The sequence below is a fragment of the Procambarus clarkii genome, chromosome 32, assembly GCF_040958095.1.
Source record: "Procambarus clarkii isolate CNS0578487 chromosome 32, FALCON_Pclarkii_2.0, whole genome shotgun sequence".
Classification (NCBI taxonomy): Eukaryota; Metazoa; Arthropoda; class Malacostraca; order Decapoda; family Cambaridae; genus Procambarus; species Procambarus clarkii.
In genome coordinates, this window is record NC_091181.1 from 39,322,204 (window position 1) to 39,337,531 (window position 15,328).

General features: G+C 44.4%; 1 long non-coding RNA gene across 1 annotated transcript; it reads left to right on the forward strand.

Moving 5' to 3' along the window:
• The first annotated feature begins 13,130 nt into the window (after positions 1 to 13,130).
• On the forward strand, positions 13,131 to 14,931 carry LOC138370417 (uncharacterized). The gene is made up of 2 exons (XR_011230139.1): positions 13,131 to 14,056; positions 14,097 to 14,931. It is a non-coding gene; the product is annotated as an uncharacterized lncRNA (long non-coding RNA).
• The last annotated feature ends 397 nt before the right edge of the window (positions 14,932 to 15,328 follow it).

The window sequence follows — 15,328 nt, forward strand, 5'->3', positions numbered from 1 at the left end:
CCTTTGTCAACACTTGACTCAAATTATACACAAATATCTGTCATTTCCTCTGCGAATGCGGTAGGTGGTAATCATGTCTCCTCCCTAACTCTTGTACGTTTGCATGTGTGTGTTTTATTTCGCTGATATTAGGCTAATCTTTCAGAAAAGGATCCTGATATTAACATTATCGATCAGAAGAATGGCTAACATCAGACTTATCGGTCAGAAAAGTGGCTGACATCGGACTAATTAATCTGAAAAGTGGCCAATTTCCAACATGTCGGTCAGATAAGTGGAATTCAGGTGATTTTGGCCACCGTTCCTGAAGGAACTTTACCGATTTCCTCCTCAAATTCTCTACGATCAAGCTTTTATTCCCTTTTCAACAAAATCTTCAATCTCGGGCAATCGATGCCACAAGAGCCAGCAGCACCTATTTTGAGGTTATCTTGAGATGATTTCGGGGCTTTAGTGTCTCCGCGGCCCGGTCCTCGACCAGGCCTCCACCCCCAGGAAGCAGCCCGTGACAGCTGACTAACACCCAGGTACCTATTTTACTGCTAGGTAACAGGGGCATAGGGTGAAAGAAACTCTGCCCATTGTTTCTCGCCGGAGCCTGGGATAGAACCCAGGACCACAGGATCACAAGTCCAGCGTGCTGTCCGCTCGGCCGACCGGCTCCCTATATATTACCTAACCTTCCTTCAGATCACTATCATAACTGCCCCTTCCCACACAAACAAACATCACCTCTGTTTAACTCCACGAGTTGAATGTTAACGCAAAAATTAACGCATCATCTTGAAATCTCACTCGAGATATCTCCTTGAAGACGATCGAGTTAGCCCTCCCCCCAAGTCTCTAGCTCCCATAACTCCCGCCAGCGATCTTATAACCTCTTCGTCGGCCTCTAGGCGAAAATGGCCGATGTAGGAGAGTAAATCTGTAATATTTTTGTCCCGTTTATTACCGCCATCACTAACGAGGCAGGCAGGGAGCCGAGGCTAAACGAGCGGACGTCACAACCCCCCATCAGCCAATAACTTGGAGTACCCACACCGTCTGCTGTCTGATGGCGCTTCTGGGGGACCCCGGTAGTGGAGGTACCAGGCCAGGAATGAGAGGGTTAAATAGGGGGATGGAGAGAGAGGAGAGAAGGGTGAAAGGGGGGAAGGAAAGAGAGGGGGAGTGAGAAGTGAGAGAGAGAAGGGGGGGTGGTAATGGAAGGGGGGAAAGAACATAAGAACATAAGAACAAAGGCAACTGCAGAAAGCCTATTGGTCCATACGAGGCAGCTCCTATTTATAACCAAAGAGAAGGAGTGAGAGAGGACAAGGGAGAAGAACAGTTAAAATAGTGAGAGAGAACATATGAGAAGGATTAAAGAGAACAGCTTGAGAAAAGGAAGATGAGAAGAGTGAGAGACAGAACAGGCGAAGAGGGTGAAAGAGAACAAGTGAGAAGGGTGAGGAACGAATAGTGAGAGAGGTCAGATATGTGGAAGGATGAGAGAGAAGAGGTGTGTAGGTTAAGAGAGGAGAAATTAAAACAAGAGTGAGAAATAATAGATGAGAAAGTTCAAAAGTTAAGAAAAAAGTGTCGGAGAGAGAGAGAGAGAGAGAGAGAGAGAGAGAGGGAGAGAGAGAGAGAGAGAGAGAGAGAGAGAGAGAGAGAGAGAGAGAGAGAGAGAGAGAGAGAGAGAGAGAGAGAGAGGTGGAAATGAAAAGAAATGGATGGGAGTACAGTTAAGAGAGATAGAGAAGGGTTGGAAGAGTTTAGAGGGATTGAGAGGGGAAGAGACTGAAGAAGATAAAACAAAATAAAAGAAAGAAGGTTAAACAAGTGGGAGGATAAGCTTGAGAATCAAGCTGAAGTTTTAGGCAGCGTGATAAGCGAGAGAGGGAAGTTAAGCGTGAGGAATCAAGCGTAGGTGTGAATGGAAGAGACAGGCCAAGAAGGGAGAGAAAGAGAGTACAGATGAACAAGAATGTAACAACAGAACTGGCTTGACGCGATGGAACAATTCATCCAACTATGTGTGTGTTGCCCCTTGGAACAAGACGGATATAACGCCCTCAACAAAACCAGTACAACTTATATGCAACAATTTATCCCAATAAATCTACCTCAAATACTGTTGCATTAGCTTCCCTGTTCTTGCTCTGTTTCTATCTAAAACAGGAACAGTAAACTGCATAATTACCGTTCAGATACAATGAACTCTCTCGAATACTTTTGTTATACAGCTTTATTTCTACGAAAATTCCCATGTGCAGTCATTACATTCCCAACCAAATATAATTTGGCCCCTTATGTTCAGGTATTTGAAAAGCTGCATTTGTTTGTCATTTATATACAGGTGCTTGGACGCAGGTGCTGACGCCATAAAGATAATGTTTTTTCCCTGGCCTAGAGAGGGGAAGGCAGAATTACGTACAAAAAAAAATGGAAGTTAATTAAATTTGTTCCTGATGTCATTCGCAGAGTTTCTCATTTGAAAATTAATTCGCTAACCTTGGCAAGATGAAGCTGGCTGACTGACTGACTGGCAAGCTGGCTGAGTGCTGTGATGCCGGATTGGCTATCTCGCACACTGATCGGCCAACTGGCTAATTGTCTGATGTGCTGTTTAACTATCATTCAAACTGAATTGCTAGCTGGCTCTCTGGTCCTCGAGTGTGGCTGGCTTTACTGCTGGCCGGTTGTCTAGTTGGCCGGTTGGTTGCCTAGTTGGCCGGTTGGTTGCCTAGTTGGCCGGTTGGTTGCCTAGTTGGCCGGTTGGTTGCCTAGCTGGCCGGTTGGTTGCCTAGCTGGCCGGTTGTCTAGTTGGCCGGTTGGTTGCCTAGCTGGCTGGCAATATATCTGTCTCCATACTGCTAGTGTCTCATCGTTTGGGGATTATTGACACCATAATAATTAGAACTCCGGCAAAACTTTTGATATCTGCTGCAGGGAAAATTATTTATAATGTTTTTTTCTGAACATCACTGACGATATTATTCGATGAGATGTCGATGGGGAGAATATTTTTATTGTATTATTAATTTCTGCTCTAAATTGCTACTTAAATTCATACATACGTGAATTACACACACACACATTCATATCCATATATCCACACACACACACACACACACACACACACACACACACATTCATATCCATATATCCACACACGTACGCTGACATTGCATAGAGGGGGGGGGGGCCTCGCGGCTGAGTGGACAGTGCTCGGGGTGTCATAGTCCTAAGGGTCCGGGTTCGATTCCCAGCCGGCCGAGGCAGAAACACGGATGCCCCTATTCACCTAGCAGTAAATAGGTACCTGGGAGTTAGACAGCTGCTTCCTGGGGATGTGTTTGTGTGTGTTAGAGATAAAAATATATGTAGTAGACATAATAGAGGAAAAATTGATGGATTAGAAAGGCGGGGTCCAAGAGCTAATAGCTCGATTACGTAGGCACAAATAGTAAATACTCACACATACGCACACACACAAGGGTTAACCTTACCAATGCCTAAATATGTACAATATGCTAATATATGCTAATATAATATATATTTATATATGCTAATATAAAACAATATTAATTTATATATCATATATCGAATATTAACAACAGCATGTTAAAATTGATGAGTCTTTGGGGTCGACCGCTGGATGGAATTGACCTGGTCTGAGGACGGGTCGTATTGTTATAAACAACCTCTTAGATATTTGGAGCTTATTATGGCTTTAATAACTATAAACAAAGCTCTAAAGATTTAGGAAAGATGTAGAGGTTCCGTAAGTGATTGAATAAATGCTTGCTGAATTGTGGCCCAGAACAGTTGTGTGATCGAGATGTAATTAGATTAACAATATTCTGTTAGTGAGAGAGAGAGAGAGAGAGAGAGAGAGAGAGAGAGAGAGAGAGAGAGAGAGAGAGAGAGAGATAGAGAGAGAGATAGAGAGAGAGAGAGAGAGAGAGAGAGAGAGAGAGAGAGAGAGAGACAGAGAGAGAGAGAGAGAGAGAGAGAGAGAGAGACAGAGACAGAGACAGAGAGAATAATCGCTCTACCCTCGTTAGGAAAGTTAAAGATCTTCCATTCTCCTTCGACGCTCGCCAAGCTTCCAGCCTATTCCGGCTCTCTTCCTCTCCTTCCCACCCTTAATCTCCTTTCCATCTTCACTTTGTGTCCTTCCTTCCCCTTTACTCTGCCTCTCCGTCAGTCCCTCACCCTGGCTCTACCTTTCATGTTTCCTCCCTCGCTGCTGCTAGAGTCATGCCGTACGTCTGAGAACCATCAACGTTAATTAACGTAGAATATTCTTGTTGTGTTCTTAAAGAAGCCTGTGTGTGAGTGTGGGGGTTGTTTGTGTGCCAGTGTGTGTGTTTCTTTGTTTGTTAGAGTGTTTGTGTGTGTGTGTGTGTGTGCTCGCCTGTTTATGCCCGCAGGATCGAGCATTGGCTCTTAGATCTCACACTATCGGATCGGCTATTTACAGTATTGACTCCTGTACTATTTCACAATCGTATCTACTTTTAAAATTATAAATAGAGTTTGCTTCCACAACCTAACCTTTTATTTCATTCCATTTCCGCTACTCTTACGCTAAATTAAAACTTTCTAAAATCTCTATGACTAATCTGAGTTTCCAGCTTCCACCCATGTCCCTTTGTTCTGCTGGTATTCAGTGTGAACATTTCGTCTATTTCCACTTTGTCAATCCCCTTAAGAATTTTATATTTCTCTATTATATCTCTCTTCTCCCTCCTTTTTTCTAGCGTCGTCAGGTTCAGTTCCTTCAGTCGCTCTTCATACCTCATCCCCCCACAACTCTGGGACGAGCCTCGTTGCAAACTTCTGAATCTTTTCATATTCCTTATGTGTTTCTTCAGGTGGGGGCTCTATGATGGGGGCAGCATACCCTAAGACTGGTGTTACGCAGGCTATATAAAGTGCTCTAAAGGCCTCTTTACTTAGGATTTTGAATGATGTTCTAAGTTCTGCTAACATAGAGTACGGTGCTGTCATTATCCTATTTATGTGTGCCTCTGGGGTTAGATTTGGCGTTACGTCCACTCCCAGGTCTCTTTCCTGAAACGTCACAGGTAGGTAATTACCCTTCATTGTGTACTGTCCCTTTGGTTTCCTATCGCCTAATTCTATTTCCATAAATTTACACTTGCTCATGTTGAATTCCAATAGCCATTTCTCTGACCATCTCTGCAACTTGTTTAAGTCCTCTTGGAGGATCCTACAATCGTCATTTGTCAGTAGTAACCGTAATTAACAAGGCTCTGTAAGGGTGTACATAAGGCGATGTGAGAGTGAAGGCCCTTTTAGAATCAAGATAGAGCAACATAAGTCAAGACAAAGCTGTCTAAGAATCAAGATAGAGCAACATAAGTCAAGACAAGGCTCTCTAAGAATCAAGATAGAGCAACATAAGTCAAGACAAAGCTCTCTAAGAATCAAGATAGAGCAACATAAGTCAAGACAAGGCTCTCTAAGAATCAAGATAGAGCAACATAAGTCAAGACAAGGCTCTCTAAGAATCAAGATAGAGCAACATAAGTCAAGACAAGGCTCTCTAAGAATCAAGATAGAGCAACATAAGTCAAGACAAGGCTCTCTAAGAATCAAGATAGAGCAACATAAGTCAAGACAAAGCTCTCTAAGAACCAACACAAGGCTTTCTGAAGAAGACGACAGCTATCAGCTTATTCAAGCAAGGAGACGAATTGAAATTCATATCCTTTGCATTTTTATGAGAGGAAAGGTGATGCGTTGAATTCCTAATAGAAGTGTTATCATAAGCTTCAGGTGTTGAGAGACATAACTAGCCAGGATGAGAAGTCACGTGTCTCAGGACGTCATAGGACTCCCATTTCTCCCAGAGGAATTCCTTGCAGATCTCAGATTAGCTTTTCCTTTACGTAGATTACGTCATAAAATGTAACATATTTTGATATCTCTTATATAAATCTCTCATAAAATGTATAAAATGTGAAAGATCTCTAAAGACTATATTAATTTTCTTTTGGATATTTTCCATTCTACACAAATAACTTTTACCATCTGGAGGGTGAAGAAACACAAGATGAATTAATCTTTCCATTTATATTGTTTGACACTTCGTCAGCAATGTGAATATTAGGTCGGGTTTAGCTGGTTCATCATTGCCTCTCTCATTCTTGAGCCAACCCTTGACATGTTGGCTCAGAAAGTTTCTTGTGGCCGCGTCCAAGAGTTTAGCTCTCCATGTATCTGTACGTCCATGTGGTCCCCATTCTCCCAGTCTATATTTCCGTGGTTGAAGTCGACCATGATTAGGAGTCTGGATCCATTCCTGCAGGCAACTGAAGCTGCTCTCGCTATTATATCAATGGTTTTCATGTTGTTGCTATCGATCACCTGTCTGGGTCTTGAGTCATTTCGTCTTAGCTTATCTTAGCTCCACCCAATGGCATAGTTCCTGTTATGTAGTCTCTGAATCCTTCACAGTCCGGAATATCCATATCTTGAAAACTCCAGTCCTTCCTTACCAGCAGGGCCACTCCTCCACCTTCTTGTATGTGTATGTGTGTGTGTGTATGTGTGTGTGTGTGTGTGTGTGTGTGTGTGTGTGTGTGTGTGTGTGTGTGTGTGTGTGTGTGTGTGTGCGCGCGTGCGTGCAAGTGTGTGCGTGTGGGAGGGCTGTGAGAGAGGAGCTGTAGGAGCAGTCTTTTTAACTTGCACGACAGAGAGGAGAGGTCTTCCAAGTCGGTAATGTCCACGTGCTTGCAAGAGCAAGGTCGTTGTCCCCCCCCCCCCCCAAGAGCCTCGCGTCCCCTAGCTTGAGGTCGTCGACTGACAGCAGCAGCAGCAACAGCAGCAGCAGCAGCAGCAGCAGCAGCAGCAGTAGTCCGTCGCTGGCAAAGAAAGGGTAGTTCCTCGACCAGGAATGATTCTCCAATACGAATGATGCGAGGCTCGGTGACCGTAAAGAAATATATCAAATGCATTTTGAGTCTCAGTGTCTCCCCTCTACCAGTGTCTTAAGTTCTACCTTTCATGAAAGATCATATCCAAGCGTAAGATTAGTTTTTTTCTCGTGATTCCATTGAAACATCTGTTGCTTCAACGTTAAAAAAAAGGGATTCCCGGCTATTTTTTCAACTTGGTTTAATGCGAGAAATCATTGCCTAATCTGAAGTATCCCTCTTAGGAAACAAGTTCCAGTAAATTGCTTCAATGAGTATACACTCAAGCCAATTAGAAGGTTTCTTACCGAGGAAAAGAGCCACTCAAGGGCTTGGGTAAGAATGCTAGCGTGCTCTCTCTCTCTCCCTCCCTCTCACTCTCTCTCCCTTCCTCCCACTCTCTCTCTCCCTCCCTCTCACTCTCTCTCCCTTCCTCCCACTCTCTCTCTCCCTCCCACTCTCTCTCTCTCTCTCTCTCTCCCTCCCTCTCACTCTCTCTCCCTTCCTCCCACTCTCTCTCTCCCTCCCACTCTCTCTCTCTCTCTCTCTCTCTCTCTCTCTCTCTCTCTCTCTCTCTCCCTCCCACTCTCTCTCTCTCTCTCCCACTCTCTCTTTCTCTCTCTATTGTTTACACTGGTTGGTACAGGAAAGATGACTTCTGTTTTCAGGCAGAGAGGCCAGTTAGGAATACAACCTGCCTTTCGGTTAACCACCAGGTACCTAGTTATTGCTGGGTGAACAGGGGGCCAACAGTTAAGGTTGGTAGCAGTAGTAGCCTTGACATTACGTTAGTAGTTGTAGTAACGATAGTAGTAGTCGATTCAGTAGAGACATTGGTGGCGTTTCTTGTAGAGATAGTGGTAGTAGTTGTTGTAGAGATAGTGGTAGTAGTTGTTGTAGAGATAGTGGTAGTAGTTGTTGTGCTAGTAGCAGTAGTTAAAGCACCAGTGGTTTCACCTTCTCTTCACAAGAGGCAATAAAAGTGAAGCAGAGAAAGCTTCATTAAAAAAAAGAGACATAAAAAAAAACTTGAAGAAAGTCAGAGGCAGAGAAGAAAGTAAAAGACAGGAAAGAGTAAGACACAGAAAGGCAGAGACTCACAGATAAACAGAAACCCGGACACAGCAACAGAGCAATGAATTCACACAAAGAGACAGTGAGCAAGGAAAGCATCTCACAAGCATCAGAACAAGGAAAATATATATATATATATATGATGAATATTAGAACATTTTCTTTTTCAGTGGGAAGAATATCCAGTGTTTATACTCAGCATATACACAATATACACCCCACTTTTAGCACTGTGCAGCAACAGCATATACTATCAATACCCACTATCCAGCTACAATGACTAAATACAAACACACAAGTCTTGCTTTGAGACTTGTGAGTGTATGTGTCATTGTAAATACAAACACACAAGTCTTGCTTTGAGACTTGTGAGTGTATGTGTCATTGTAGCTAGATAGTTACAAACACGACTCAAACCAATACGATCCACGAATAGATTCAAGCTGTACAAGAAACACCACAAAACTCAACTTTAAGTATATCTCTTAGACTCGCCAGGAGTCATCGAGTCCTAAAATATAACCATTCCACGCGAACCAGCAGAAAGAACATACGCAAAACACTGTATAACGCAGCTGAATACTGTAATGAAAATGGGGAAGAGAGAGCAGGTGCCAAGGAAAAAAATCATCTTTTGTGTAACACCATGACCCTCCACATCATAAAGACACGGCCCAAACGGCTCGGGCACGGCTTTTACACGCTACAATGAGACACACAACCGCTTATTGCGCCGTGTCTTGGGAGAATATTACCCTCCGTCTGTACCCCAGCTGTAAGGTAGCTTTTAGGCACCTCCTTGATAGAACAACCACCAGATAGTACACAAGAGAGAAAGAAAATGGGGAAAGGGGGTGTGGAAAGAGACAAGACTACACACACACACACACACACACACACACACACACACACACACACACACACACACACACACACACACACACACACACACTGGCAGAGATAGTGAGCGTGTTCTTCCTGACAGTATTGTAAGGAAAACCCGTGAGCAGTTTTCTTTCCATAGAATATGTTAATTTGTTTTCTAAAGAGAAGGTTATTTGTTATTATGAGCAGACGTGTCTTGTTCCTGGGACTGAGAGAGAACCTTGTCCCTGAAGATGATCTGTTATTGCTGAAAATATATTTTATATGTTGTATATATGCAGTCTCGTACATGTTCCAAAGTTGTTATATTTTATTCAAGTGATCGTGTTTCAGACAGCAGCGACATATTTTCTCCAGATTTAGAGCTGCGTTCATTCCATTAAGTACATTATTTTTGCTTCGTAGGTTTGACTTTCTCGAGAGAAATATGCTTAGCATGCTTGTGAAAAATGGGTTTAATCTGGGTTTAATCACAATCGACTTGAGAATGGTCCAGGACGGACCGAAACGTCGTCGTCCCTTCAACTTCTAGTGTGTGGTCTAGTCAACATACTTCAGCCACGTTATTGTGTCTCATCGCCTGCTTAATCTGGGTTTTTTTTTGGGGTAGCAACTATTTTACTCACAAGTTTTATATATAATCTAAGGAATGGGTTAACGTTGTTATAAAGAGCGAGAAAATTATCAAAGGGGAAAAGCGCCAAGGCATTACGACTATATAGTACTTGGAAGGGGTCAGGATAAGGATTTGCGATAGGACAGAGGGAAGGAATGGTGCCCAACCACTTGGACGGTCGGGGATTGAACGTCGACCTACATGAAGCGAGACCGTTGCTCTACCGTCCAGCCCATCTCTCAGTAGAACCCTTGAAGACGCAAGGCCCTCTTATGAACCTTTGGCGTTAAGCTGTTATTTATAGAGATAACAACAATTATTCCAAGATAGGAATTGTACTAATTGTTTGACCACAGAATGAACAAGTCGTTTTCTGCACACAAAAATATTTGATCGTGTTAGTGTGGAGGTGGATTTTCATATATTTAAATCTCTCTTCTATATAAATCTTTTATATTATTTATTAAATTTTTATTTAATTTATTTTACTTCTATTTAATGCTCTTCTATTTAAATCTAGTTCGACAACAGGAAGGATCTTTCTCACATCTTGGTTTCAGGGAGTGACAGAGACAAGTTTTTATGGTTCAAGAGAAACGCTGATTGCCTCTAAGGTTATTGACAGAAAATCGTGGACTCTGTATCTTCAAGAGTTCCTGAAAAAGAGAGTTCCGTCATCCTGGACTCCACTGAGAGCCGTGTGTCTACAAGGACTACAGAAGAAACTGAGAGCTATCCGTCTTCACCTGAGAGATCGAGGGCTACCTATCTTCCATATTTATTAAGAGAGAATAGACTGAGTCTTCTAGGGATTCAGAACTAAGTATCTCTTCCAGGTAGTAGCCCAACATCTGCTCCTTTCATTCCTCTCTGGAATGTGAGTTCCTTTGGTGGCAGTAAACGTCCAGAGAACTCACTACTCGCTGTGTTATATGTGGAATGCACACGCACCTGGAAATTCTTGGGGTTTAAACTGATATCCACTTTGAAGTTTACGATCTTGTTTTGAATGCATAAAAGCAATGTTTCTGTCTGTTTTGTTTTTTTATCTTTAGATATAATATAAACAATTGTTCGTAAAAAACAAAATAATTTACCTAAGTTAGAGAAATCAGTGAGAACGGAAATAAGTTCTCAAATAATATACAAATTTTCCTGGGCGTCTACGAGAAAAACGGAGTGTCCAGACGCCAATCATCGACTGTAGATTAAAATCGATCTGACTGGTAGACAATCAGCTGATTGTTATTGATTGGTCTACCTCAGCAAGACCCAAGCAACGTCTCAGAAGGTAGGCCAAGTCCCCTGGAAAGGACTTTCTGTTGATAATACTATGCCAGCCAGTCTAGGCGACTCTTGAGAGTATATGCAGGTGATGAGTCACAATAACGTGGCTGAAGTATGTTGACCAGACCACACACTAGAAGTGGAAGGGACGACGACGTTTCGGTCCGTCCTGGACCATTCTTAAGTCGATAGTCTTGAGAGTATTTTTTGTTGACCAGACCACACACTAGAAGGTGAAGGGACGACGACGTTTCGGTCCGTCCTGGACCATTCTCAAGTCGATAGTCTTGAGAGTATTTTTTGTTGACCAGACCACACACACTAGAAGGTGAAGGGACGACGACGTTTCGGTCCGTCCTGGACCATTCTCAAGTCGATTGTGCGACTTCACAATCGACTTGAGAGTGGTCCAGGACGGACCGGAACGTCGTCGTCCCTTCACCTTCTAGTGTGTGGTCTGGTCAACATTCTTCAGCCACGTTATTGTGACTCATCGCCTGCATCTTGAGAGTAGTGGTGATGACTAACGACGCTTCAGAAGAGTTAAACTTTTTTATTTTTGCTGTTGGTGGACAGGTTGAAGGAGAGTACTGAAGACTTTACGGTACGAGCTTTAGGTACTCAAGACCCTCCAGGGTAAGTATAAACATTGATCCCTATAGTCTTTAAAGTTTTCAATAGTGCCCACAGTTACACTTGAGTTCCGGGGGTGGCTGCCAGAGGTTGTTACTGAGGGCCGATAATGTTGCTGAGTGCCTCGAATTGCTGATGACTGTCATGAGTTGCTACTGAGTTCCCGAGTATGCTACTGAGTGTCGGAGGTTGTTACTGAGTGTCGGAGGTTGCTACTGAGTGCCGGAGGTTGCTACTGAGTGCCGGAGGTTGCTACTGAGTTCCCGAGGATGCTACTGAGTGTCGGAGGTTGCTACTGAGTGTCGGAGGTTGTTACTGAGTGCCAGAGGTTGCTACTAAGTGCCAGAGGTTGCTACTAAGTGCCAGAGGTTGCTACTGAGTGCCGAAGGTTGCTACTGAGTGCCGGAGGCTGCTACTGAGTGTCGGAGGTTGCTACTGAGTGCCGGAGGTTGTTACTAAGTGCCAGAGGTTGCTACTGAGTGCCGAAGGTTGCTACTGAGTGCCGGAGGCTGCTACTGAGTGCCGAAGGTTGTTACTGAGTGCCAGAGGTTGCTACTGAGTGCCGGAGGCTGCTACTGAGTGCCGGAGGCTGCTACTGAGTGCCGGAGGCTGCTACTGAGTGCCGAAGGTTGCTACTGAGTGCCAGAAGTTGCTACTGAGTGCCGGAGACTGCTACTGAGTGCCGAAGGTTGCTACTGAGTGCCGGAGGTTGCTACTGAGTGCCGGAGGTTGCTACTGAGTGCCAAGGGTTGCTTCTGAGTGTCAGAATAGGCCGCCGAGTGCTGCCTCCGTCCCGGCGAAAACGCACAAAAATGGTGGTGCCATTGTTACCAAGAAGGAGATAGACGTAACCGGATCAAGAGGGCTGTAACTCAGCAATGTTATCCCCGAGGGGAAGGAAGAGAGCCCAACGTGTTCTCCCTCCCTCCCTCCCTCACTCCCTTTGTTCCTCCTGTATCTTTCACCCTTTTCATACACCCAACTTTTACCAATTATTTTCCCCCTCTTCGTTATCTGTCTCTGCCATTTATTTTCCCTTTGTCGTTGTCTGATGTTTTTTTTTCCTTGTTTCTTGCCTCTTCTTCTTCTTCTTGGCTTTCTACTTTCTCCAAGACAGCCCGATCTTGGGCTGTCTTTTTAAAACACAACAACTTAATATATGCCCTCAACTATGATAGGGAAACATTGCATATATATGTGGTAACACTGCAGGTATATCTAAGATAATAAGTGTTGGTAGTAATACTTTCGAAATTTATCGGGAAGGTGGCATGTTAAGGTGGTAACACTGTTGAATGTAAGGGGACAAGGTCACGTGTTAAGGTTATCTTGAGATGATTTCGGGGCTTTTTAGTGTCCCCGCGACCCGGTCCTCGACCAGGCCTCTACTCCCAGGAAGCAGTCCGTGACAGCTGACTAACACCCAGGTACCTATGCTAGGTAACAGGGGGCATAGGGTGAAAGAAACTCTGCCCATTGTTTCTCGCCGGCGCCTGGGATCGAACCCAGGACCACAGGATCACAAGTCCAGTGTGCTGTCCGCTCGGCCGACCGACTCCCTGTGGTAACACTGTTAGAATGTGAGGGGACAAGGTTATAGGTGAGGGTTGGAATTATATGTAAATTGGTTCTATAAGTTGTGTAATCTCAACTGACTTGTCCTTATATACCTTTACAGGTCAATATCGTCCTACTAAGTATAACACATATTGAAAACTTATTATAATTATATTCTTAAAATGGGTACCATCATAGTGCTTTTAGTATTCTTGGCGATAACGATTGTGCAGATCGAGAGCTGCTGCGCCTTGTATTACCGCCTTCTGAGGCAGAGGAAGCCACCTCAGACGGAGCAGAGCTCGAGCACCCATACCCTGTGGCGCAGGCTCGCCTCCCTAGCGGTGTTGGGCAGCCTGGCGCCCGCCCACATGCAGGTGGGCGTGGGCGGCGTCTGGACCTGGCTCCCTGTCGTCGGCTCACTCCTGCGCCTGCTCCACCTAAGGCGTCTGGCCATCATCCAGGGCGCCAACTGCGACATAGCTGACCTGACCTCAATATTCAACGGGTTGTTGATGGTAAACTGCTTGGTGTTCAAGTTGACTGAGTCAAACAAGCCTTCAGAGAGTAGCTGCTCCTTCAGGACCTGGCTGGCCTCAGCGCCCTTAGTCGGGAGTCCGGTCCCTCAAAGTCGTAAGGGAACGAACTGGTTCAACTGGTCAGCTTCGGTCAATGGCTCTGAGCGTTGCTGTTATGTCTTCAGGGCCAAGCTGCCCTCAGCGGTCCCAGGAGATTGTAAGTTACCAACAAAGCCCAGCTGGTTACTGGTTTTCTTATGCTGCGCTCTTCTCCTCATCTTTGCCGCAGGATTCTTCGTAGGATTTCTGTATGGTAGAGTGATTAGGAAGGAGGAAAGAGTGAGGCGAGATTCGTCTTACCAGTCTAATCATGGCGGCTCCTCCCATGGCAGTGGTTCCTCACACCATACTTCTAAGAAGAAGCCGAAGCTGAGTTCACCACCTGATGGCTGGTATCTAAAGATAGCGAGCCTCTTCACTGAAGAGACTGCGCTGAAGTTCCCGTGAAATTTTCAAGTTCGCGTGACTTCCGAGGTCCACCACAGTGATTGGAGGTCCACCACAGTGATTGGAGGTCCACCACAGTAATTGGAGGTCCACCACAGTGATTGGAGGTCCACCACAGTGATTGGAGGTCCACCACAGTGATTGGAGGTCCACCACAGTGATTGGAGGTTCACTTAGGAGAAACTCCTTCACGTCGAAGTGTACAAGTGGTGAATGTTTTCACCAAATAGAAGTTGTTGTGCTTCTGTACAACTTTGTTCAACTTCATACAAAACTTTGTGTGAAGTTTGTGTTTCTGGTTAGAAATGTCTGTGTTTCAAACCACAGCACTTAGTGTAAGAGGAGTTCTAGCCTCATCCGAACGGTTAGTATGAGAGGAGTCCTAGTCCCATCCGAACGGTTAGTGTGAGTGGAGTCCTAGCCCCATCCGAACGGTTAGTGTGAGTGGAGTCCTAGCCCCATCCGAACGGTTAGTGTGAGTGGAGTCCTAGCCCCATCCGAACGGTTAGTGTGAGTGGAGTCCTAGCCCCATTCGAACGGTTAGTGTGAGTGGAGTCCTAGCCCCATCCGAACGGTTAGTGTGAGAGGACTCCTAGCCTCATCCGAACTGTCTCTGGCCCTATCCACGACAACCCCGTCGAAAGTTTTACCTTCCGTACACATGTTTTACCAAACTCTGTGATGGGATAGAGTTTTCAACCCTACTTGATAGGTCTCTAGATCTAACGGTGTACACGATGTTACCATCCTCCGTGGGACAAACCCCCACCCCTCCTCGATGGGGGGAGGTGCGGTAGACCAACATCGAAGACCTATCCTGGAGACCTAGCCTGATGATCAGAACTCCATATCACAGCCTCCTGACCCATAATAGGCGCTAACCCCTTGCCAAAGGGATTACCGCCTTTTTTTCATTTTCTTTTCGTAATAAAAAGGTAATCTTAGTGTATATGATAAAATTTCAATGAGATTGCTCATATTTGGCACTATGACCTGGCTTTGTCTCAATGTTGACATTGTGTGAATTAGGAGTCGCAGTTTGGTGTTGCGGTGCTGGATAAGCTATCTCTGCCCAACTGAACTAATTGTGTGTGTGTAAACTAAAGTCTTTGAAAATGTAATAAGTTATTACGAAACGCGTTCAAGTGTCGCGTCAGACTAGAAATAAAAATAAATTTTGGAGAACTGATTTTTCAATTACCATCGACAGTGAAAAAAAAACCATAAGAAATATTGAGAAAATTCGTATTAGAATTATTAATCTTACTTCTTCGGTCATATTTAATAATATATATATATATATATATATATATATATAT